Consider the following 23322-nt stretch of genomic DNA (forward strand, 5'->3'; position numbering starts at 1 on the left):
CCAGTAGAGGGCCTGAAGAAGCCCACGACTTGTACAGTACTCAAGAGGAAGCAGACACAAGGATGCTTCTGCATGCTGTGTGTCTCAATATGGCTTTTAGATTTCATGGGGTCAGAAGAACCACAGTAATTTGGTCACCTGATACAGATGTTTTGTCCTTGTTGTTCACTGCTTTACAGAAATGGAACACAGAACATGTGAACTGAAACAGGCACCACTACTGGCACAACTGAGAAATGTTGCTTCATACCTGTGCATTCAATTTGTGATGCACTCACTCCCTGACTTCTGCAACGTACCTGCTGCTGTATACACAGTAACAAAATGCGACTGTCATCTCTATTTGGTATTGGGGGGGGAAAAATCTGTGTTCAATGTCAAAACAAAGGGAGCTTACAGATTCAGAGATCTTCCCAAACTGGGAGATTGATAGAGAAGTTGCAATTTCTGCAGCAAAGAAATTGGTAGCAGTGTGTATGACCAGAGCGAGAAAGGGAAAAAAAAACAGAGACCTGAATCAATTTTGATGGCTAGATTGAAGCACAAAGGACAAGTCACTGGCCAAACTCCCACCATGTGAGGGCGGTTTTGAAGGGCATGTCAAAACAGCATCTTAGCAAACAAAGATTTGGATGTCTTCGCACACAGGTAAAACAGACAGTGCATCACCATTGCAACATGGACAGAAAATGTGGATGAACTACTTCCTATATTCTTCAAGGGTCCAATGGCATCTGAGCTTCTATAAGACCGTTTTTGTGCCTGTCCCGATACGGATCACTGCACAAATCAACAGTGCCTAGTCAGAACCATCTTTCCTGCACAGAACTGTACTTGCCTGGGAGACTGGACTTAATCCATCTTCCCTGTCTAATGAAACCATTTACAAGGCAGATTGATAGTAGAAAGGAACAGTTTAACTATTGCCTCAGAAGTTACAAAAAGAGTGGAGTGGGCATTTGGCCATCTGAAAGTGAGATGGGGCTGCCTTATGGCTAGGTTAGAGGCTGCAGAACAATACTTGCCTAAGCTTATCTCTGCATATTATATTTTCCATAATAGTTGGGAACAAATCTCAGTGATGGATGGGAGTCTGAGGTGAAGAGAATAGCTCAGCAGTAGGAGCAGCCATTTAGGCATCCACTACAAAATGTAAGCCACAAAGCCAATACTGTAAGGAATGTGTTTTTTTCTTTCTTTGGGACTGGTACCTGAAAACATGCAGCTGTGTCATCACGGGGAATGGAGTGGGGGTTGGATTTTGAGCACCATGGTTGATTTTACAGGCGATAGAAGCTGCATGTTATGGTATTCTCTTTTTAATGTAGCATGTATGCTTTTATAATTCTGTTAAAATCTATGATGCTGCTGCTTTGCGACTTCAATGGTTTTTATTGCATAAATTATGCCAGTAAACCACCACCAAGAATAAAACTTGGAAAATATTACAAACTTTTCTCATAGTGATTAAAACATGAAACAGCTTTAAAGTGGAAAAAGTGCAACGTTCACAAATAGTGCCGTTGGAGGAGGTGGTCACTCCTGTTCAGAGGGCGGTGTATGTCTTACATTTCCTACTTCCAGTCCTGATTTCTGGGGTTCAGCGTCAGGGCTCAAAGTTGCCAAGTGCACAGGTTGACTCAAATTTGCTGAGCTCCAATGTCGTGGTGTTCTTGCTGCCCTGTGCTGGGGCTGGTGAGGGGAAATGACCTCTGGAGCAAGGCTGTGGAGCTACAGCAGGGAACATCTGTGTCATTCCCAGTTCCCTATATTATCCAGGGTCTGATGAACACGGCTGAGTCCTGGGAGGGCACCATGTTGTCCGCCGGCCTAACAGTAGCATGCATTCCAGTGGTGTTCGGCCTGTTCATTGCCTCTAGGAGCTGCTTTTGTACGTGCTTGTCTTTCTCCACAGTGTCTTTTGTCATATGACAATACTGTCCTGGGCCAGTTCAATGGTGTCTCTGGATAGCTGCCTATATTCCTCCCTCTCATACATCAAACACACCATCCAGTTCTTGGTAGGTGTTGGGAGTGAGTTTGTTTTTTGCAAGTTTGTAAGGAGGGCTCCAAATATCTTTTCTTTGGACCGCCATTTCTTCCCTCTCAGGTTGTCAGCCACTGAACTGCTGATGAAGGCCATGCTCTTGAAGGGCTCATTGCCATGTGCCATGGCTGGGGACCAGAAAAAAAACAAGTAGTTGTTCATATTAGTACTGTTTGCAAAGAAACTGTGATAGCACTTTTCTTATCCTCCATTTTTGAATTCCCTTCCGAGATTCATCCCAGTCTTGGGAGAACTCAGAGATGTTAAGTGAGGTATGCACATGAGCTAAATGGGATGCTGGGATGTGTGTTCCCAGTTGGGGTGGACAGTTTATGCTGGGCCTTGAAGGCACTTACATAGGTGCAAGATGCTCCTGACTGCGGGGGAGGAAATGAAGGTAGGGATGACTCAGGAGGGAGCTGAACAGCAATTCCCTCTGCATCCCCATTAGGCTGTCCTGACTCTCAATGACATTACACTGAGGCAGGTAACTAGGAGGCAGAGAAGGGGCTTAGTCAAAAAGGCAAAGGAGAGACTACAGCTATGCTTGAAGTTATATACCAAGATGCAAGGGAGTCGCAAGCTATACTGGGGACAATGATAGTGCTGCTGAATGTCTATACTAAAATTGAGCAATGTCTCAGTCTTACCTCTGCTTTATGCAGAAAGTGCAGAGAAAAGTAGATTGGGTTCTCCATTGATTGTTTAAAACTTGAACAACTCCCAGTCTTTTCCTATGAAATATATAACCTATGGAAAGCCATTATGCCATCTTTGTCTACTTGATTGCAATGATGAAAGTGATATTTGATATACTTCAGCCAATTGCCCTCAGAGTTGTACAGTCACGCAATTCCTAACCTAATCTTTTCCTGTATGCAACATTGTTACTGGCTGTATATACATTTCTGCAGGGATCATTAGCTTTATTATCCCTATTCATACCTCATGTAAACTGAAAACTAATCAAACCTTTTTCCCTCTGAATGACTGTCTTAGTAAACTGTTGTATTTCACACAGTACATAGATTCAAATGAAACTATCACACAAAACAAGGGGAAAGTTGTGGCTGTGCCATGTGGCTACCATTTTGAGCATGCAAATGAAGTGGGAGGGGGGCAGTATTTGCTATGAAATTATTAGATGGGTACGTGCCCTTCATAACATGAGTTTGTAAACAGTTGCTGGTTGCAGCATTAGCATGAGACAGAAGTTGATTACCTGGCCCAGCTGCCATTTTGAAAATAAGTTTGGGGAAGGCAGAACAGAGGGGGACAGTGTTGGGTGAGGTGTGGAGGGGCTGGAGGCCCAGAAAATCTGCTAGTTCACATGCAGCCATTGGGCACCCAGAACAGAAGCTAGCATAGCTGTACAGCATAACAATAATAATAAATGGTAAAGTAATACTTACATGCAAAAGTCTCCTGGAGAGAGAGAATCTTCCAGCTGAAGCCTGGGTTGGGTTTCAGGCTGGGAATTGGGCTTCTCTCAGAGTCTTGAGTTCTGAAGAGATCCTGACTGTATGGGAGATCACTTCACTGTCCTCTCCCGATGAAGCGTGGTCATCCACAGGAGGCCACAGTCTCCTTGGCAAGGGCACCATTGCCCACAAGGGTGGATGGGTTCTAGTGGCATGCCAACAAAAAATCCTGTCCAGCTCTTCATAGATCAGATAGGTCACATCGGCTCTCTGGATTTGTTTCTGGCATTCCTGGGGGGGTTTTGTACATTTTACTGAGCTCTTTTCTCTTTATACTGTACTGGTCAGCATGCTGACTGTGACCCTTCTTGGCCATCTGTTTAGTGTTTTTCTTAGAAAGTTTCTTATTGTGGGGTTTGGTTGCAAAAACTTGCTGTACTATCATTTCTCCCCACATTGTGAGATCAAAAAAATCTCCCCACAGTTCCAAGTGGATGCTCAAAGCATGGTGTAATACTGCTGAACTAATATTGCTGTAATGCTGATATACTGAAATCCAGAAGCAAATGGGGCTGAACCTGGGCTCTCTCCAGTTTTTAAAGGGGAGAGGAGACATCCAGTCAACTTGACACCTGAACAGTGGAGGGCACACAGGTCCGTCACAAATACCCACAAAGCAGCGTGGGACAGCAGTAGGAGGACCGTCAACTAGTGTGCAGAAGTAGTGTGTGCACATGAACAGTCCACGCTAACTAAATTTGCAGTGAACTTATTCCACTTCAAAAGCATAGAGCAAAATTTGCAGCAAATAGAGAATTAGTGTGCATTAAGGGTTTACATTGTGTGTACACAGGCATTTTCAATGCACAATGGCTTGAGTTAATGTTAACTAAATCCCCTATGCAGACAAGCCATAAGTGTGTTTTGAGGCTCCCTACATAGCTTGGTTGTGTGAATGCCCCATGTATCTCAGTGGAGATTTAAATCCCAGAGCCACTAGTCTAGGAATTATCCCCCACCAAACACCACACCACCCAGAAGGGAGGGAAGCCTGCTTGCTGTCACCACTCACTCCAAATGAAGGGTGGCAATACTACAATATGGGGGCAGAGCCACAAGGACTCCATGTCATGGTGTCCTGGAATCCTGGACTGCAAACTCTGGCCCTGATTGGCACAGAATGCCACAGACTAATTTTATGTTGTTTGGTGGGTGGGTAGGAGTATTTCTTTTGTACTAGATTTGCTGTCTTACCCTTTCACTGATTGTCCCTTTGTTATTGTATTAGGAGAATGGGAAATATTTGTATAGTCCATCTGCCAACCCATTTTGAATAGTTTTATTTCCTCCTCTCTAAAGTAAATGGTCCTAATTTTTTCCATTTCCTCCTATAAGAAAAAAATCTCTAAGTCTGTACTATTTTCATTGCCAGAATCCCTTCTATTTCTACAAATAATGGAAATAAAAAGTTAAATTCAGTATTCTGGGCAAGGGCATACCATTCATTTATATAATAGTGCTATAGTATTTTCCATTTGCTGCTGCTGCTTCCCAGTACAAGTCTTTACTAAGCTGTGCACCTATTTTTTTCTAAACTGATCAGTTTAGAAGTCAAGATGATTTCTGACAGTGATGCTAAATTCTTGCCATCTTGCAAATGAGTACTAGCTACAGAGGTCTGTGCAGGTCAAGTCAGATTAATAGATTAAAAGGCCAGAAAGGACTATTGTGATAATCTAGTCTGATCTCCTGTATAACACAGACCAAACGACTTCCCTGAATTAATTCCTTATTTGAAGTAGTGCGTATCTTTTAGAACATCCAATCTTGGATTTTAAAAGTGCCACCACAACCCTTGGTAAATTGTTCCAATTCTTTTGCTGACCTCACCATGTCTACATTAGGTGTTAGGGTGACCTAACTATCATATTCAGGGCATGAATTATTTCCACAGACCTGAGTGACATAGCTAAATTAATCTAATTTTTAAGTGTAAACCAGGTCAGAGTACGTAATGCAGAGGACAGTGCAAAGTCATCTTTTTTTAAAAAACAGGGTCTTGTAAAGGAGAGAATGTATTGATTGGGTTTAACTTAATTTTTGATCAGTTATTTTCTAGTTTATCAGAGGCAACTTGATGCTAGCTTTACTTTTTATTTGAACTTCAGTTTTTGTCAGTGGCAACTTGATCGATGCTTACTGTATATTACAATCTATCCCTCACTGAAAAACAGGTGCATATCTGTAGAGAAGTCATTGACTTACAAGATGAACAGTTTAAACATCCATCACACTCAGTCTCTAATAGTTTCTCCCCTAGATATTTATTATTTTGGCTAAATCCTGCAATGGTAGATAGAATTCCCACAACATTACACAGGAGGAGTTTTGTGTTAATATGGAATAAGGAATTAGAGGCTCTTTAGGGTATATTGAGGTAATCAAGAATTGAAGAGAACTCTCACTGGTTTCATGGATTTTTTTAAACATTTGATTTGTCACAAAAGTAAAATTAAACAACTATGTATTGGATTTTTCATTCTCACATTTAACTGTTTCTCTCATTTACAAAGCAACATATAAAACAAGACCACTAAGATATAATCACTGTTGTAAATATTAAAAAAAAAGTTGATCACTAGCTTTGTGGATCTTAAATGCACAACAAATTCTAAAGAGTGGAATTTTTCTTATTAGATTAGAGATATTACAGCACAAGTGGAAAAGGAAGGCTTGGGAAGGACGAGAAATATGGGAAGAGAAGAATAGGTGAGCTTCTTGGCTGCTGCTAATAGTGTACCATAAATGGATGAAAGAATAGGATGTAATAATCTGGAATGAATACAAAATTCGATGACAGGTGATAAAAGGTAAAGATAAGAATTGTACACTTGCTATCAGCTTGAAATAGAAACAAAACTATTTAAGGACATAATTAACACTTCAATATTGCTTTTCAAATGAAGACCTGAAAGTACCATACAAATATTCATCGCGCCTCACAACTCCAATCCAATATAGGAGATACAGGGAGGTTTAGAGGTACATCCATTAGTACATCACTGAGGCTGAGCAACAGGTAGTCCTATGGGTGTGCTGAGAAGCTTAGTCTTGGGCTTTGTGATCTGTGTTGTCCGTGCAGCTGTTACAGTTGTTCACAGATTTGAAGCTGACTGGGAACCAGTGGAGGGATCTGAGCACAGGAATGAAATGCTCTCTCATAACAGCCTTCAACCTGGAGAAGGCAGGCAGCCACATTCTGTAAACAGCTGGAATTAGTGCATAGTCTTCATATTCAGCTTCAGTTACATAGAATTACAGTAATCCAGCCTGCAGGTGACAAATCCATGGATTGCTGTGACCAGCTCCTCACCCAGGAGGAAAGGAAGAAATTTCCTAGCAAGCTGGAATTGAAAGGCATTTTTAGAAACTGATGCAAACTGGTCATGCATGCATGCTCAGTGAAGAATCTAACACCACTTTGACAAATGAGAGCTGTATGCCTTCAATGCAAGGTAGAGACAATGTCTCTGCTAGTTCTTCTATGCATTTGTCTTTTTCTGATCAGCATCACTTTAGCCTTCCCCAGATTCATCTTGAACCAGCTGCTTCACCCAATAGCTAATTTCTTGTAGGCATTCTGATGTTTTAGTAGTGGCAATGGTTGTATAAATTGAGAATGATATATATAGTTGAGTGTCATTAGCATAGTATTGGCAGCTGAGCCCAGGAGCTCTCACTCTCCACCCCTAGTGGTCTCACAAAGAAGAGGGAGAAGGTATGAATCCTTGAGGGACTCTACAGGTGAGGGCCTTTGGAAAGGAAGAGCAGTTACCTATCATCACTCTCTGAATTCTGCCAGAGAAAAACAATTGCAGTCATTGTAGTTCTGGACCATCTACTCCTTCTATGTCAGTGTTCTTCACTGCAAGGCCCAGGAGCCAGTGGCAGCTCCCATCGACCCTAAGTGCGGCTCCCTAACTAATTGTTTATGTTCCAATTTATTTTATTTTTAACATTAGAATATGTACTGAGCCTATCAAAGTCGGCCTTCTTTACACGTCATTGACCACACGGTACCATGTGTGCCAATAAGTACATAAGTATAGCCGTTGTATAATAAGAACCCATTCTACGTATCAGTGTCATCTCTGTCACCAGTTATCACAGACATTTGTTCTGACCGTGCTAAACAGGAGTGTGAAATTGTGGAACTTCAGACAAATGACATCATGAAGTCTCAACTTAAAACAGGTGTTTATCATTCTGGAATATGGTCCCTGATCCATCTCTGAAACAGTGTGTGCAAAAAATGCTGTCATTTTTTGTCAGTATGTACACCTGTGAATCTACATTTTCAGCAATGAATATTGTGAAAAGAAAACAGAGGAATAAATTGACCAACAAATATTTGGACTGCCTTACTGGGATTGCGATGATAAACACAAATACTGCATGAACAAAGTCAAGGAGCAACAGGCACACTTTCGCTCAGGGGTATCGTTTTATTGTACAAGCAGACTGTTTTAGTTACATGAGTCACTCTAACATTACATCACTAAGTAGCAGCAAGCAATGTGTTAATTTAGTAGTTGATGTGGCTCTCACATTGAAGGTTTTTTTTTGCCAAAGTGGCCCCTGCTTGAAAAATAGTAAAGATCACTGTGCTATGTCATATAGGTGTGTTAGTAGAACCTTGTCAGTAGCACTGTAGCAAATACTACAGAGAGGTCCAGCAGCACAAGCATGAACATTCTGCTGTGACTATGGCCATAAGAAGGTATTTTAGAGCCACTAGAGTCATCTGTGCTGTGCCCTGGTCTGACCCATGTTGGTGAGACATCCAAGATGCTGGCAGTTCACCATTTTTCTAACTCCTGATTACACCACACGGATTTGAATTTGATCTGCTATAGTTGATCTTTTATTATTCACCTAAAACCTCCACTGATCAGTGTGCGCTCTTATCTAGTGATTGAGAAGTTCTTTTATAGGCTGTTATATGAACTGCTGTCCTTTCCACATAAAAACTGCTAGTTTGGAATCTGAATACACACAATACTTTCTTTTTTACAGTCTCAAGAAACCATTGAGGAAGCACAGCTAGATTCAGCCATTTATCTCCTCACCTCTTCTAGGACCCCATTGCACTTTTAAGTTACCTTCCAAAAAAGGACCTAGATCTCATGGAACACTGGCTTCCAAAAAAATTCCTCTTGGACAATGCAATAATCTGTTTCAGAGATCTGAATGTGTACTGAAGTGCCAGATTGGTGTGGTTAAATACATTGTTTAGAAATGTTTCACTAATTTAGAAGTATGAACAAAATAAATTGATGATTCCGCTTCAAACAATTAGTTGGCGAGCCACCTACAGTCCAGAAACAAACCCTTATCACTCTAGTGCGATTTGTATTGTTTGAATTTCTTCCAGTAATCAAAAAGCAATAATAAGAACACACTCCTCTTCCAGAGACTCTATCTAAATCTGTATTATAAATATTTATATTTGCCCTTTGAAGTTATCCCCTAAAGTTATCTTTGACTGATCTCTTTTGATGCAGGTAAGTAAATATCATACCTATCTGGGTGACTAACCAGTCAGACAAAAATCTATGAAAAATGTCACCAAAATATTTTTAAAATATTCAGATGCAATTAAAGTGTACAGATTTATGAAGATGATACAGCAGGATCTTCTAACTTAATCTGCTGTATTTCTGACTGGGTTCTGATCTTTATTATTGAATGTATGGAAGCTTGTTTCACATGGGTCTTTAGTACCTTTATATCATTCTGGGCACCAGTTCAGAGCTAGAGAAAAGAACTAGACATTTTGTTCCCTTGTAAAATTGAGAGATGGATTTGGAACAGTATAAAGACAACCATGTACAGAAATCTACTTTTTCATGCAAATAAAGCAGTTCACAAATCTACTGGTTAAAGAAGTAGACAAGGATTCTTTCTCCCCATTCAATTCACTCTTTTCAATTTCTTGCACTTGAAACATTTTTTGGAAAAAGCTTCATGAATCAAGTCCAGTTCTCAAGGTCCCAACAATGACATTCAGACATTTAATTAGTAGGCCATCACTTGAGCTGGCATCTAAACCTTTTGTCAAAGACCTAATTCCATACCAACTGAAACACCCTATTAGTCTAATATTAACTATAGGAAACTATATGACATCTTAGTTCATGGATTGCACTGCATGCATTAGTATAACATTGCAGTGACAGTCTAAATGAATGCAAGCATACAGACCTCAGACGTACAAATCTTTTGAAGCTAGTAATATAGTATTCTACATCTCTGCAAGACAAAATAAGACTACCTGTATACTCATAAAGTAACTTGGTATTCAATGTAATGCTCAAGAGAAGCTTGTGCTTCTGAGACCCTGGCAGTCTAGGTGCAGTTCTTTATCTGGATGTAACCCTGACATAAGACCTGATCACTGATCATTCTGTATTTTGTTTATTTCAGCTTTCTCAGTTAACCACTGCTGACTGCAGGAAGGATACTATTTACCACCTGGACTGGGCAGGAGTGCTGTTGAGAAGGCCAAGCACTTCCCTAGGCCCTTTCTAGCCATTATGTAGAAGCTTGGCAGAATTCTCCAAAGCCTCAGACACTGGAGTCAGCACCTTCCCAGCTAATAGCACAGGTGATAAGGAAGTACACAGAAGAAAAATTACAGCACTGCCGGTATTAAGGATAAGCCTGACAAATCTAGATATTAACCAAATAGCATTTATTTTTACTGAGTACTCTCCAGCTGCTTGTGGTTGACAGCTTTGATATTTGCCTTTACTTCCACAGCTAATGACAACTTTAAGATGAGGACCGGTAAAACCTTAAAACAAGAACAAAAACCCAAACATTTATTTCTGATTCAGCTGCATCTTCATAGAGCAAGTGCCACTGAGGTGGTGAACTTAGGGTGAGTAACAAATCTCAGGTATTTATTTTGATCAGGACAAATTATGCCTATACAATGGACCAGACAGGAAGTGGCAGCATGACAGAGATGTCTGCACATTGGTGCACAGTGCAAATTCTGTGCAAGACCCAGACCTGAGTTTATTCATGTCTGAAATAAATCCTATTACGACTCCTCTACCATGACCATTGTCTCCAAAAATAAACATAGATAAGTCCACTTAGTTTTTTTTTTTTTTTTTTTTAAACTAGACTATAAAACAAAACATTTTTAAAATTTGCGGATCACATATACTCATTTGATCTATTTTTTTGAGGGGATCTTTGAAAGGTATTAAAAGATACCCCAAATTTCACAATTGTATGGGTCTAGTCTCACTTCAAAGAACATTATGCACATACAAAGCAAAAGAGATCATTATTTTCTGACAGAGGTGCTCATTAATATTGCTTTAGCTAAACATTTGTTAGGCTTGTTATCTCTTTTCAGAAGTTTCAGCATAACAGTTGGCAATGAAAGGACTGTCACGAAATTCAAAGAAAGAAGTTTTGCAATTTTAATTCTAGGACCCCAAAAATATATTAGTGCCTCTTTTTCTATTTTAAGTATCCTAAAAGCAATTTTCTTTCAAATTAAAAAATTAAGGCATTAATTTAAATATACATCTGAAGGTTAAAGAGTTATCTGACCTTCACACTAGTGAAGCATCAAGTTACAAACCAACCTGTTATTCTATTCAAAGTTCTTATATCACAAATCAGCTCTTATTTGTGACTGGGTAACACAGAAGGAAGTTTTATTCTTGGAAACTGTCACTTACTACAATCACGGCCCGTGCGGTGACCACATATTTGGAGTTTTCATCTCAACGAACTTTCCAAATCAATCAAGTAAAAAAATATGCTATAACTCTGCTCCACAATCTATCCCAATTTGAAGGAGACCATAAGATTAATACATATTAAAACCCAGAACATCTTGATGTATAAAGATAAGCAAATAATGGATGTACTGTTTACTCCATTCTTTAATATTTAGTACTATAATGCTCAAAAGCTTGAGTCCCTCTTATCTAACAATTACGTTGGATAAAATTTTGCATGTAAATGGTATATATAAAAAAATTATATAAAAGGTTATCTATGACCAGCCAGAGATTATGAAATTCTTTAGTACTGGCTCCATAGACAAATACACAGAACACAATTTTGACACAGAAGTCCTTTTACACACCTTTTATTGCTCTTGTCCAGATTGCATAAATTTGGTCTTCAGATCTGCACCAGAAGTGAGTGATAGCTACCAAGTATGCTAATGTATATGAAATGTTGTAGGTTAACAACTCTGGAATTCATACCCCGAGTCGAGTCTGACAAAGCCCAAATTTGCAGACCTTAATGCCCCAGTCATCTATTTATCCAGGTATCTGGAAGAGTATGAATTTAGGTCGGCAGCACTTTTGTCTAAACAACTCGTGAGAATTGTGCTTTTGGATTATATATATCCCAGTGAGTAGCATGGAGATTGCTTGCTACCAGTTAATGTATGTTCTGAAAGTGTGTAAACACAGATATCTGTTAGTTGTACAAGCTTCTTTTATAAATGAAGATACATTGAGGGTGGGGAGCGGGGAGAGGGAATACATGCTTCCCTCAACACTCCTGCACCCTAGTGATTTCCTGTTATAATTAACTCTGGATCTTAGTTCAGTGTAGTTTCTGTTTGGTAACGAACGGAGGAACCTTTAAATTTGCTATTAACCTGGAACACTTCCCCTCCCCCTCAACAATCTTCCATGTGTTCCCATAACAGCTCTTGTCTACATACATCAAACACTATTGGTGTGAGAGAAGTGATGTACTTTACTCATACTTTACAACAAGTGAAGCTTGGCAAATCATCTAATTTGTCTAAAAAGAGATATAAATCATAAAATGTGACTTGGTACGTAACAACTTAAACATGTTGTATACAAAGCAACACCAGCTATTTGAAAAGGAAGTAATTATAGTACAATTAACTATTTCTTCAGTAGGTCTACTAATTAACAGAAAGGAGCAAATCTGAAACAAAGTTGTCTGAAAGATACCAGAAAAAGATGCATGAAAAACATGCTTCGCAAAATAATTTTTCAAGAAATCACCACTTCTGGTTGTACACCATATTTTGATGTAGTAAATTGCTAAAACAGTCTAGAAACAAGTTTCTTTGGAGAAATGTACAGTAAATATAGCTATATAGACACACGCACACAAAACATAGCTGAAAGCTTGTGCTGCTACACAGAGGCAGGTGGGCCTCTCATACAACCAATGCAAGTGTTGCATGCAAATTAGCTGTTGAGCAAGGTTGATTGGTTGAGTTCTCTCTGATATCATAATGGCCTACAACTCTTGGGATGACATATCTGCCCTAGTGTAGCTGTACATTGTATGTGTACAATTAATATAGTCAAAATGGCTGAGAACTTTAAAAGACCGTAAATCCCAGTGATGATTCTATTTGGTAATATTCTCAACTATGCTTGGTAGCGGTTTCCATCATTTCACACTGACACAGACATTTTCACTTTCAGAGTGACACAAATAGAGGGTATGTCTACACTGCAATTTAAGAACATGATTAGCAGAACTCAAGGTAACAGACCCTGGGTTTGTTAACTTAGGCTTGAGCGTCTACACTCTTGTAACACTGGGTTAGGAACTGTTGAATCCTGGGTCCCAACCAGGGTCTCCAGTGTCTACACTGCATTATGTGGGCCTGAGTCCAACCACCCACATCCTAAACTTCCTAGCACCCTCCCAAACTGTAGCCGCTGTAGCCCTTTGTTCTTGGTGCAGTGGGGGAAAACTTGTCTGTCCACCAACCTTGATTGTCCAGAGGACAAAAAAAATGTAGTGCAGGGGCTGTGGAACACTTTTGACGGACTCTGAAAGCATGAATCCATTGGGGCTGCGTCTAAATGGCAAAGCAACAGGGCTTGAACCCCGGGCTTGACTCAGGCTCAGACCCTCCACACCGTTAGGGTCCTGAGACCCTAGGTCTGAGCCTTGAGTTAGTGTAATTTGTGGATAGATGGAAAACTGGTTAGGCTTGAGCCTGCGCTTAAACTCTGGGCTTCCAATGCAGTGTAGACATACCCAAAGTGACAATCCTAGAATCTTATTATAGATACATTGGCACAAGATATTTTAGTTGGTTAGAAGGCTAACATCACATTTTATATGGTTTGTTCTTTTATTTCTGGTGATTGTAGTTGGACAAAAAATTAGAAGAAAAAATTAGATTACAAAGTTTTGTTTGGGAAGCCAAGGCAATGAGAGTGAATGATAAACCACTTTCACAAAAACACCAATGATATATTAATATTTAAATACATGTGATTTTTGCCATTTTTATCCTGTATCTCAATTCTTTTTTTACATATGCAAGAACAGTCTCAATCCATCTCAGTATCTGTTTCTACTAAACTTGTTTTACTTTTTCAATATTCCCAAATTAATCTAAAAAAGACAGTTGTGTAGTGACATCACACAGTCTACGAGACATAAACCTTTGATTTCTCAGTGCTCCTTTAGTCATTTCTATTTCCCCAAATAGTCTCATATTCTACAACTAAGATTGGTGATTTTTCTCTGCCCTCTGCAAATATGAACTGAAGCCTTTCAGCCAAACCATTTAAACCATTTCATTAAGTCCAAACTTCTGTCAGTATTCAATTGGATTTAATAAAGCTGTGCACAAACTGCAAAAGCTTGGTCCTCAAATCTTCACTCAAATTTAAAAACTAATTTGCTATGGCCATGTTTGTGTCCTTTCCCTATCACATTTTATTGGGTTAGGAAATAGGGACAATACCATACCAAATGCGATCCATCTATAAAGTGAAGAAAATTATGAAGACTAGTCAAATTTGATCCAATAAAATTAAAGAACATCACAATCTGTTTGTGAATATTCTTTGAATAGAAAGAGGTTACATTCAATTAAGTAGTTCAGAGAGAGTTACTTTCCTCTTCTAGTACTAAGGACTGGTCTATACTACAGTTAGGTTGACATAAGGCAGCTTACATCGAATTAATTATGCCAGTGTCTACACTACAGCCTTCCTCCTGCCGATGTAAGTGCCCTACTACAAAACATAACTACTCCACCTCCACAAGAGGCACAAGGCTTATGTCGGTGTAATTAGGGGATGCAGTGTCAGTATAGACACTTCCTCCCTTACATCAACTGTTGGCCGTCTTGCCAATTTCACAGCTCCAAAGCAGGGCAGCTAGAGTCCAGCTGCCTCCCACCTTCCTCCCCCCATTCTCCTGGAGATGTGGGCGCAGACCCCTCTCCACCTAATATAGGTTGACTTACATTTCTAGTGTAGCCACACCCTACATAATCAACATTTGATAAGACTCGCCTACTGATTTCACTTGACATTTGGAATCAAAATGCCAAAATACCAGCAGAGAGAGATGTTTTCAGGCACTGTAGCATCCCATTCCCCACAAAAGTGTGTGTCTGGGAGATTTGAGTTTAATTTGCAACCCTTAGGTCTTACTCCAAGAGAACCAGAGCAGAGTCTGACAAAGATGTAAAATTCTAATCAGCAACACATTAACCCTAGAGTGAAAGAATCACATCTATATTCAACTCAACTATGATTGATTAGGGAACAGCAAATGGACTCTTATACAGTCCTTCACTCACATGATAGTGGCTGTAATGTATTGTTTCAACAATGAAGGCTTTAAAATGAGGAAGAGGCAATGTGAACCTGAGAATTTTTGGCATCAATAAGTTAACGGAGTCAGGTCACCTAAATTATGTTTGGCGAATTGATTATTTGCTGTATTACATTCTTATAACAGACTAACGAAAGATGTTTCAGATCTCTTTCATTTCTCCCTCTCTTACCAGTTGTTGAAAAATAGGCCAACCCAATTTTCAAACCAAGAAGCGCTAAGTTCAGATCTACATGAATCTGTACAAAGCAAGCACCACTAACAACATTAAGTGCACAACAAGTAAAATAATTTATAAATATATTACAGACACTTGGTTATCAGACCAAGTACATTAATACCTTATGCACTTAAATAGATTAATCCCTATGTAACTACTTTGCTGTGGTATCACAGTTGTCTTTCACTTACTTCATCCCTTACAAAATATAGCAGAATTGTAATATATATCTTTGACAATCTATAATATTTAGAAAATACACCAGAGTATTTTGTGCATTAGTCTGATTCAATATTCACACTAAACTATGAGGTCAGCCTTAGTAATACCATTATTTTCCTGTTGGTCAACAACAATGCTGTTAGTTAATGATTAAAAATGCGTTTCTAAGGAATAACTTTGCTCCTAGGAAAGAAACTGTACATACCCAGCCTGTACATTTTAATGTATTATATATACACTGATCAAATTTTAAAATTTGATATTTTCCAAGCAGAACATAATTGATGTAATTCCTTTGCTGCTACTGCCCTTTGTACTGAAACTAGTTTGAAAGATCAACATCTTGGGTTTGGTTTGGTTTTTTAAATAGCCGATGCCAACGCACAGTACAAGCAGAGCCCATCTCTTCCCTTTTCCTAAAATACAACTAGTATTTGTAAGTCCTCTAGTTTCCACTAGTAACTACTATTAAAGCAATCATCCTCCAGTTAGGAAATCAAAATGGACAGTCTTGTGAAGTCTTTATTATTAATATTCCTCCATCAAGTTAAACTAATAAACGACTCTGCACCCAATACTCAGTATCAGGAGTGTTATTAGAAGCGAATGTGTTCATAAGTAGTCCTGTCAAACACCTCTCCTTCCTTTTATTTTCAGTCCTTCTTAACTGCCTCTTCTCCCTTCCACACGCCTCTCTACAATACCACATCCACTAAATACAGTTTCCTGGCACCCAGAGTTAACATTTCTCCGCAACAGTAGAATGGCTTCCACAAATGCAAATTAAGCAAGGCAAAGATTGTCAATTCAGTTAAGGAAGTAGCAAACAAGATGAGTCCAACCCAAAACAAAAATAAAAGCACTCTTCACTTTCAAGTTAAGGAGTGAGAACTAAACCCTATCCAGTCATATATGAGAGGCAAAGATATTTCCAGATTATTTAACAAGATGCAAGTCTACAATTAAAATAGTTTGACATCGTATGACCAAAAAGTTCTACAGCACAATAGTATGGTTGATAGTTACATCATCGTCATTAATTTGTATTCCTTTATCATGCCTACCTTATATTATTTTACTAACTCTCATAATTACAGTCTGAGTTTAGCAAAACCAAAAACTCAGGTAGAACTTTCAGTGTTTTGCCATGATATGGTCCAAACTATACTAACACAGAATCAGCAGGGGTCAAAGTTAAACTCATAGATTATTTGCATACTTGTTGCTAATATTAGTGAAGCAAATGGTATCTTGTCGTACGAGTGTATGGTATCTTGTCGTATGTTGCACAAACCATGCAAACAAATTGCTAAAAGGACCTAGCTATTTCAGCCATTAATAGGACAATTTTAATCCCTTGTCTGCCATTTCCAGGCTGAACTCTTGTACATTCATTTACGTCTAAGTCAGTTTGTTTTCTTAGCCTCCTGTGGAGATATTTTAGTACAAATTAAACTTGCAAAATATTGATAGAATAGGTTTTTTCTTTTCTTTTTGTTTTTTTAAGAACTCAAAGTATCATTGCCACTATTATGAAATGAGGAATTACCAACTGAGCAGACATTCATTTTAATAATCAATCCATTAGTTAAGTAGCCCTGGCCCATTCATTCATTGCTCATTCCATTATCATCATACAGGCTACTAAAAGCCAGATTCTTAAAACATGAAGACTCGAAGTAAAAAAGAAAACACTAACACTGGTCTCCATTACACAACTGACTTGGTTTGGAGTAAAAAATACTTGAGATTTACCACTTTTCTCCATAAAGGTTTCAGATGTGTGGACAAGGCCTTGGCATTTGTGATTTTCTATTATATAAAACTACTGAACTATTACTATTGGATACTTTGAAAATTAAGGTGTGTGTAAAATGTGCTCTATGCTAAACCAAACTCTATTAACATGTCATCATTCATCATACTTTTAGAACAACCTGATATTTAATGTACAACAAAATACTCTCTGACAACAAGGATTTAATAATTCTGTGAATATTTATTTATTTATTCATTCATTCATTTTTACAGGATGTGTATACTAAGTGGTCTAACACAGAGGGAAAAAGTTAACAAGCAAAAAGCCAATCTTGGTTGTCTCATTTTCACCTAGGCTACCAATATATTTTCAGTCTTTTAGCCAACACCAAACAAGCCACATCTATGTTATTCAACTTGATCATTTCAACATGTATCAAAAAGTTTAGATGATGATCCAACTGGAAAAAGACAGCAAATCAAGACACTAGTTACCACTTACTGTTGTTTATTGATGAACCACTGAAAGGAACATCTGAAGGTGAATTATATGAGCAAGCACATCTTATAAACAACCCGCTAAGGGTATTTGCTAGGACAGAAGAAGAAACAACTAACATTTATTCAATGAGTTCTCCTTGAGTAAAACAACACATTACCTTCAGCAAGTGCAAAACACAGTTGCTTATCCCAATGGGCAATTATCAGCACACTATTGCTTCTCTGACCTAAATGAATACATCTGAAATTTCCTGTGTGATTCTATGGAGGAACAGAAATGTTCAGGAAATGTTGAAGTAAATCAGACAAGCATTTAAGATAGGTGAGTTAAAAAAGAAAGGTGATTTCATTTCTTGAACATTATCAATTTTTTTAAGCTTGTCTTAACTTTAAAATGGTTTGGACGCTAGACACAAATGTATTTTGATCTATTGGTTTCTGGTGAGGACTAGTGCCTTTGTGGGAATTCTTTACAGAAGTTAGTTATTAAAAGATGATGCATACGAGCCAAAGCCAACACTGGAAAATCGTGTTGTGTATTTAGTCTTCCATCTGAATTCTCTTTTAGTGAGACTTATTTCCTAGAACAAGTTTGATCACTGTACCTTTCAACAAGGGAAAATGTAAAAAACCCACATTATTTGATATTTTAAATAAAATGACACTAGGGCTGCAATGATACAGTTAAAACAAATATGTCAAATAATGCAAAAGTGTAGGTATCCAAAGCTAAATTAAATCTCATAAATTTGAGCATGTAGTATTGCCTATTCCTGTTTTTCTTGCTCAACGTGTAGTTTAATATACTTTGACTGTATGTTTAATATATTACACTACACATACAGCAAGAAAAACAGGAATAGAAAATTATGTATGCATACCATCCCAACACCAGGGAAGGTAGAATTAAATAAAAAATTTTAAAAAAATTATTTGTGGGCTATGTTTTTGTGTACTATACTACTAACCATAGCCATCCTTTTGCCAGGTAAGTAGTCATCTACATTCTTTGTGGAACTCAGACTATCCCTATATTCCTTGAGGCCTCAGATCATAGCTATTATCCTTCCAGCAGGAGGATATGCTTTCAGTTGCAAAGTCCTTTCCCTTGGGCTGAACATGCTGCTTCTGTGATGAAGACTTTTACACAGTAGAAGGGAAAGAGACATATCAAAGGAAGTCCAGACATAAAAGTAAGTTAAAGGATTTTGTGACCTCCATTTTAATTTGACTAACATTTCCTAGGTCCTTAGGACTGGCAGAAGACTTGACATAACTTCACCAAACTGAGTTTAAAAAAAAAAAAAAAAAAAAGGAAAGCTATCAAACCACAATTCTTGAAGCCCATTGAAAAGAATAAATTAATATTCCTTTGTAATTTAAATCAGAGCATAGATAATCAAACCAGGACCACTGCAAGAACTACAGTTAAACAAACTATTTCTGGTACTGATATCAATTCATATATATAACACCATGTAAGCAGGGCATGAAAAATCTATTCCCCACCAGGGCACAAAATACCTTCCCCTAATGATAATGGGTTGATGGACATGAACCTATACTATCACTTTATACAGAATTTCTTTTGTTCTCTCTCTCTCTCTTTTTTTTTTTTTTTAAAGACGTCTTAAGGTTTCTAGCCCTATGATTGCTAGGATAAATGTTTCAAATGTCAACAGATGCAGGACCATCTTCCTGAGGGTGCTATTACAGTCATAGCTCTCATAAAGGGATCAGTGAAATTAACAGGATACTAGTAAATTTTAGAACTGTCAATCAGAACACCTTGTAACCCAGTGAAGTTGGAAAGTGAAACAGACAAGAGTCATATAAGTGTCCTGTTCAATCTATGAGCAGAAAGAAGAGCTAGGAACACGTCAAATACAGAGGCTGTGGTCAAAAGGTAGAGTTACACAGATCCTTATGAAGCAGAAGAAACAACCCCAATAGCCTCAGAAAGTTCAGGGATAAGTGAGGCAGGCCCTCTCTAGCAACCTGAGTAAGGTCTGGGGAAACGGACTTTACATTTAAATTTAACCTCCCATTCAGAGAAACTAAAAATTGCTGGGCTTCTCACATTGCTGTCAGGCTTCACTACACATTCTGGCCTTTGGTTACCAGATATCTGGGAATTTTTTCAAATCCTGCCATAAAGCATTAAATAAGTTTATATTGTTAGAGTATAGCTGTATTCTGCAGGCCTTATTTGTTACAGTGGGGCTGGGAATTGAACTCAGATCTAGACAGAAGTCCCAGTCTAGTGCTTCAACCACATCATCACCCTTCTCCTTCTTTCCAACAGGTAACCCACTGGGCAAATACTGGGGGAATATAGATTAGCCTACAGACCACTGTCGGAAAGGGTTATTTAATCAAATACTGAGAGTCAGGATCAGTGGGAAGCCTGGCTCAGCAGGTCACAGAAGCTGGGGATAAAACGACTGGTGCCCTGGCGGTGGCGCCATGGGCTCCCATGGGGTGGCTGTATCCCATGGGGGTGCCCGGGGCGTTATGGGCTGCGGGTGTCGGGGCAGCAGGCGGGCGCGGACTGCCAAGAGACGGAGTCATGGGGGCAATGCTGTGGGTCGGCGGTGCCATGAGGGGACGGGCAGCAGCCCACGGAGGGTCTCGCACTCACTCACCTGCCTGCTCCCTCCCCGCCCAGCAGCGCCGCCGCCGCCGCGGCGACTCCTCCGACTCCAGCCGCCGCCGTGGCCCCCGTCCCGGCGGAGCTCGGGGCTCGGCCCCAGGCAACAGGCGAAAGAGGGGGCCGGACTCGGCCGCACATACGGGGCGCTGGGCCCGGCAGACCCTCCCCCTTCCCTTCCTCACAGGCAGGGGCCGGTCCCTGTCCCGCTGCCTCGGCGCCCCATCCCCTCCCAGCTTCCCTCCGGCCTCAGTTAGCGGCCGTGCCCGCCTGCCCTAGTCAGACTCCAGCGGCCCCGCAACCCGACCGCCCCCTCACTCCCCCTCCCGGACTGGTCTCCCTGCCGCCATCTTGCCTGAGGGGAGGGCGTAGTGCGCAGGCGCGGCCGCGGCCGGGGGAATCCCGGCTCTAGCAACCGGCCCAGGAAGAACCGGAATCGGCGCTGGGGGAAGCCAGTGCGCACGCGCGAAGGAAGGAGCCTCTCTCTCGGCTTCTTCCCCGTCCCCTCCTTTCACACACACCTGCCGGTGGCTGGGCGAGCGGACGCCTGCTGCCTCTGGAGCCTCTGCCTCCCCCATCCCCTCCGCGGCTGCGGCGCTCAGAGCGGGGCGCGTGTGCTGGGAAGGGGGCCGGGCGGTTCCTGTTCTCCCAGGCGCACCGCCGAACAGATGCGGCCGGGCTCGAGGCCGCTATGGACTTCGCTGCGTGAGACTAAGCAGGGTGACGTGCCAAGGTGCGCAGCTTCCCCCACCGCAGGCTTAGTGACCCAGCAAGGGAGAGTGGGAGACAAAGGTCACAGGGCAAACCAACCCCCAGAGGAAAGGGGGGAGACAAACACTGTCTGCATTAGCACTCGAAATACTAGAGGTTGCACAGCCATGTAAAGAGCTCAATCTGTTCAGCTAATTAGAGAAGATTGAGAGGTGTATACGTTTCTTCACAGGGAGCAAATGGAAGGGTTGATTAACCTAGCACATAAAGACATGACAAGCACCGGTAGCTGAAAGTTAAAGCCAGACAAACTCAAAAATAAGGCTCACATTTTTTACAGTGAGGATGATTAACCATTAGAATAAACTACTCATGGTGGATTCTCCATCCCTTGCTGTCTTCAAATCAAGACTGGATGCCTTTCTGCAAGTTATGCAGTCAAACTCGAGTTACTGGGCTCCAAAGAGGGATAACAAGGTGAAATTCTATCACCTGTGATATACAGGAGGTCAGACTGAATGTTTTAAAGATCCCTTCTGCCTTAGAATCTGTGAATATCTCTGCTTTAGCAATGAGGCTTAAAAGTGATGAGGAAGAGATGTGCGTAACACTGAATGGAAACAGGTAGCATTTATTTATTTGGTGCATGCAATCTGGTCAAGCCAATCAAGAAAATTCTTATCAAAGCTGTTCAAAAAGGAACAAAGACCTCTAGACAGTTGAGTCATTTTGCAATCCTCAACAATATGTGTCATGGTTTGTGGCTGCGCACATCGACTTAGTGGATTGTCTTTAAAATGCCACCAAAATTCTGCTGCAACACAAATTCCACGTCTGACACAAAACTGGCTCAGAAGGCTCCATTGCCTTCATGGTAAATCAAACCTGGGTTGATGCTGAATGGGGTCTGATACAAGATAATTATTTGTCATTTTCTCTGCGGACCATGAAGCTTGCCATGCGTCCTCTCCCATAAATCTCTCACCCTGTAAACTTACCCAAAACAGGTGCCATGAGGGCAAATGATTATGTGGTGGATTAAATAAGTCTTTAATAGTCCATGTGGCATATCACACAGTTTCATCATCAGCTTGGCTACGCTTTCTGCTCTGCGAACACTGGGTGGATCAATATTTCAGAGAACCTGTAACCATTGTAGAGAAGTAGATTTAAGTGTGCCTGAAATATACGCATGGTGGAATTTAGTTGTACTTCAATCATTTTTGTGTGAGACGAGCGAGCCCATATGGGAGTGCAGTACTCTGCTGCTGCTGTGCACTGTGCCGATTTGTGCTTAATGGTCATTTCTGATGTGGTGACAGGTTGCTACATGGTGTCAGAGGTAGCATCACAGCATGATGTAGCAACCTGACACCACATCAGAAATGGCCATTAATGATAAACAGGCACAGTGGGCAAAAACTTCAGCATAATCATGGACAGATGGTTGGCCATTTTACATTTTGGCAGTGTTTGTACTAGTAGTCTTACTAAAGTATTATGGGAATGAATATTATCAGGGCACAGCATATTGTAGTCTTCACTCACATGTATAGTAATATATGCTGTTGCAACATACTGCATAGAGCTTGGCAAGATTACATTTTTATTGATAAGTCGCAGCAATCATCAATTCCTACATACCAAAAACAACAATCAAGTTTCAGGATTAAATCAGAATTTACACAGAGGGAAAATTAAAACATAATATGTTTCATTCCATAAAAAAGTAAAGGGGAATCCTTCTATGCCTCCTAACAGCGCTTATCTGTAGAGTATATTTTATAGCATCAGTTCCCACTAGTACTACATTCTAATTTATCATGCCTCATTCAGTGTCAAGTGCCATACAACTGAGTTGCTACAAACCCTGATCTTTACAGCAGGTGAGAGCATGCACGACTGAATGGGAGATAATGCATTGACCAGTATAGTGGAGATTTAGTTTAATAGACTGACCTAGAAGCTCAAAAAGATTAGAAACTACTATTTTATATATTCTGTGTCATCAAATTATGTACCACACTAATCACTGCTATTTCAAGGGCAATAGCTCCTGGTAAATGTCTTTGTAGATCTAATCCCCTTAAGGTTCTCTCAGATATTGCCT

The 23322-nt window shown here is 40.1% G+C and overlaps 1 protein-coding gene across 1 annotated transcript in view; it reads right to left on the reverse strand.

Annotated features, from left to right (window-relative positions):
* APC (APC regulator of WNT signaling pathway) overlaps window positions 1-20771 on the reverse strand; it is a 148942-nt gene extending 128171 nt beyond the window's left edge. Inside the window, exon 1 of the mRNA XM_067569197.1 lies at window positions 20497-20771. The gene's annotated coding sequence lies outside the window, so the exon portion shown is untranslated. The remainder of the gene's footprint in view (window positions 1-20496) is intronic.
* Window positions 20772-23322: the final 2551 nt, after the last annotated feature.

Source organism: Emydura macquarii, unplaced genomic scaffold, assembly GCF_026122565.2.
Source record: "Emydura macquarii macquarii isolate MOO-44397 ecotype Brisbane River unplaced genomic scaffold, CSIRO-AGI_Emac_v2 contig_2897, whole genome shotgun sequence".
In the NCBI taxonomy this organism is placed as follows: Eukaryota; Metazoa; Chordata; order Testudines; family Chelidae; genus Emydura; species Emydura macquarii.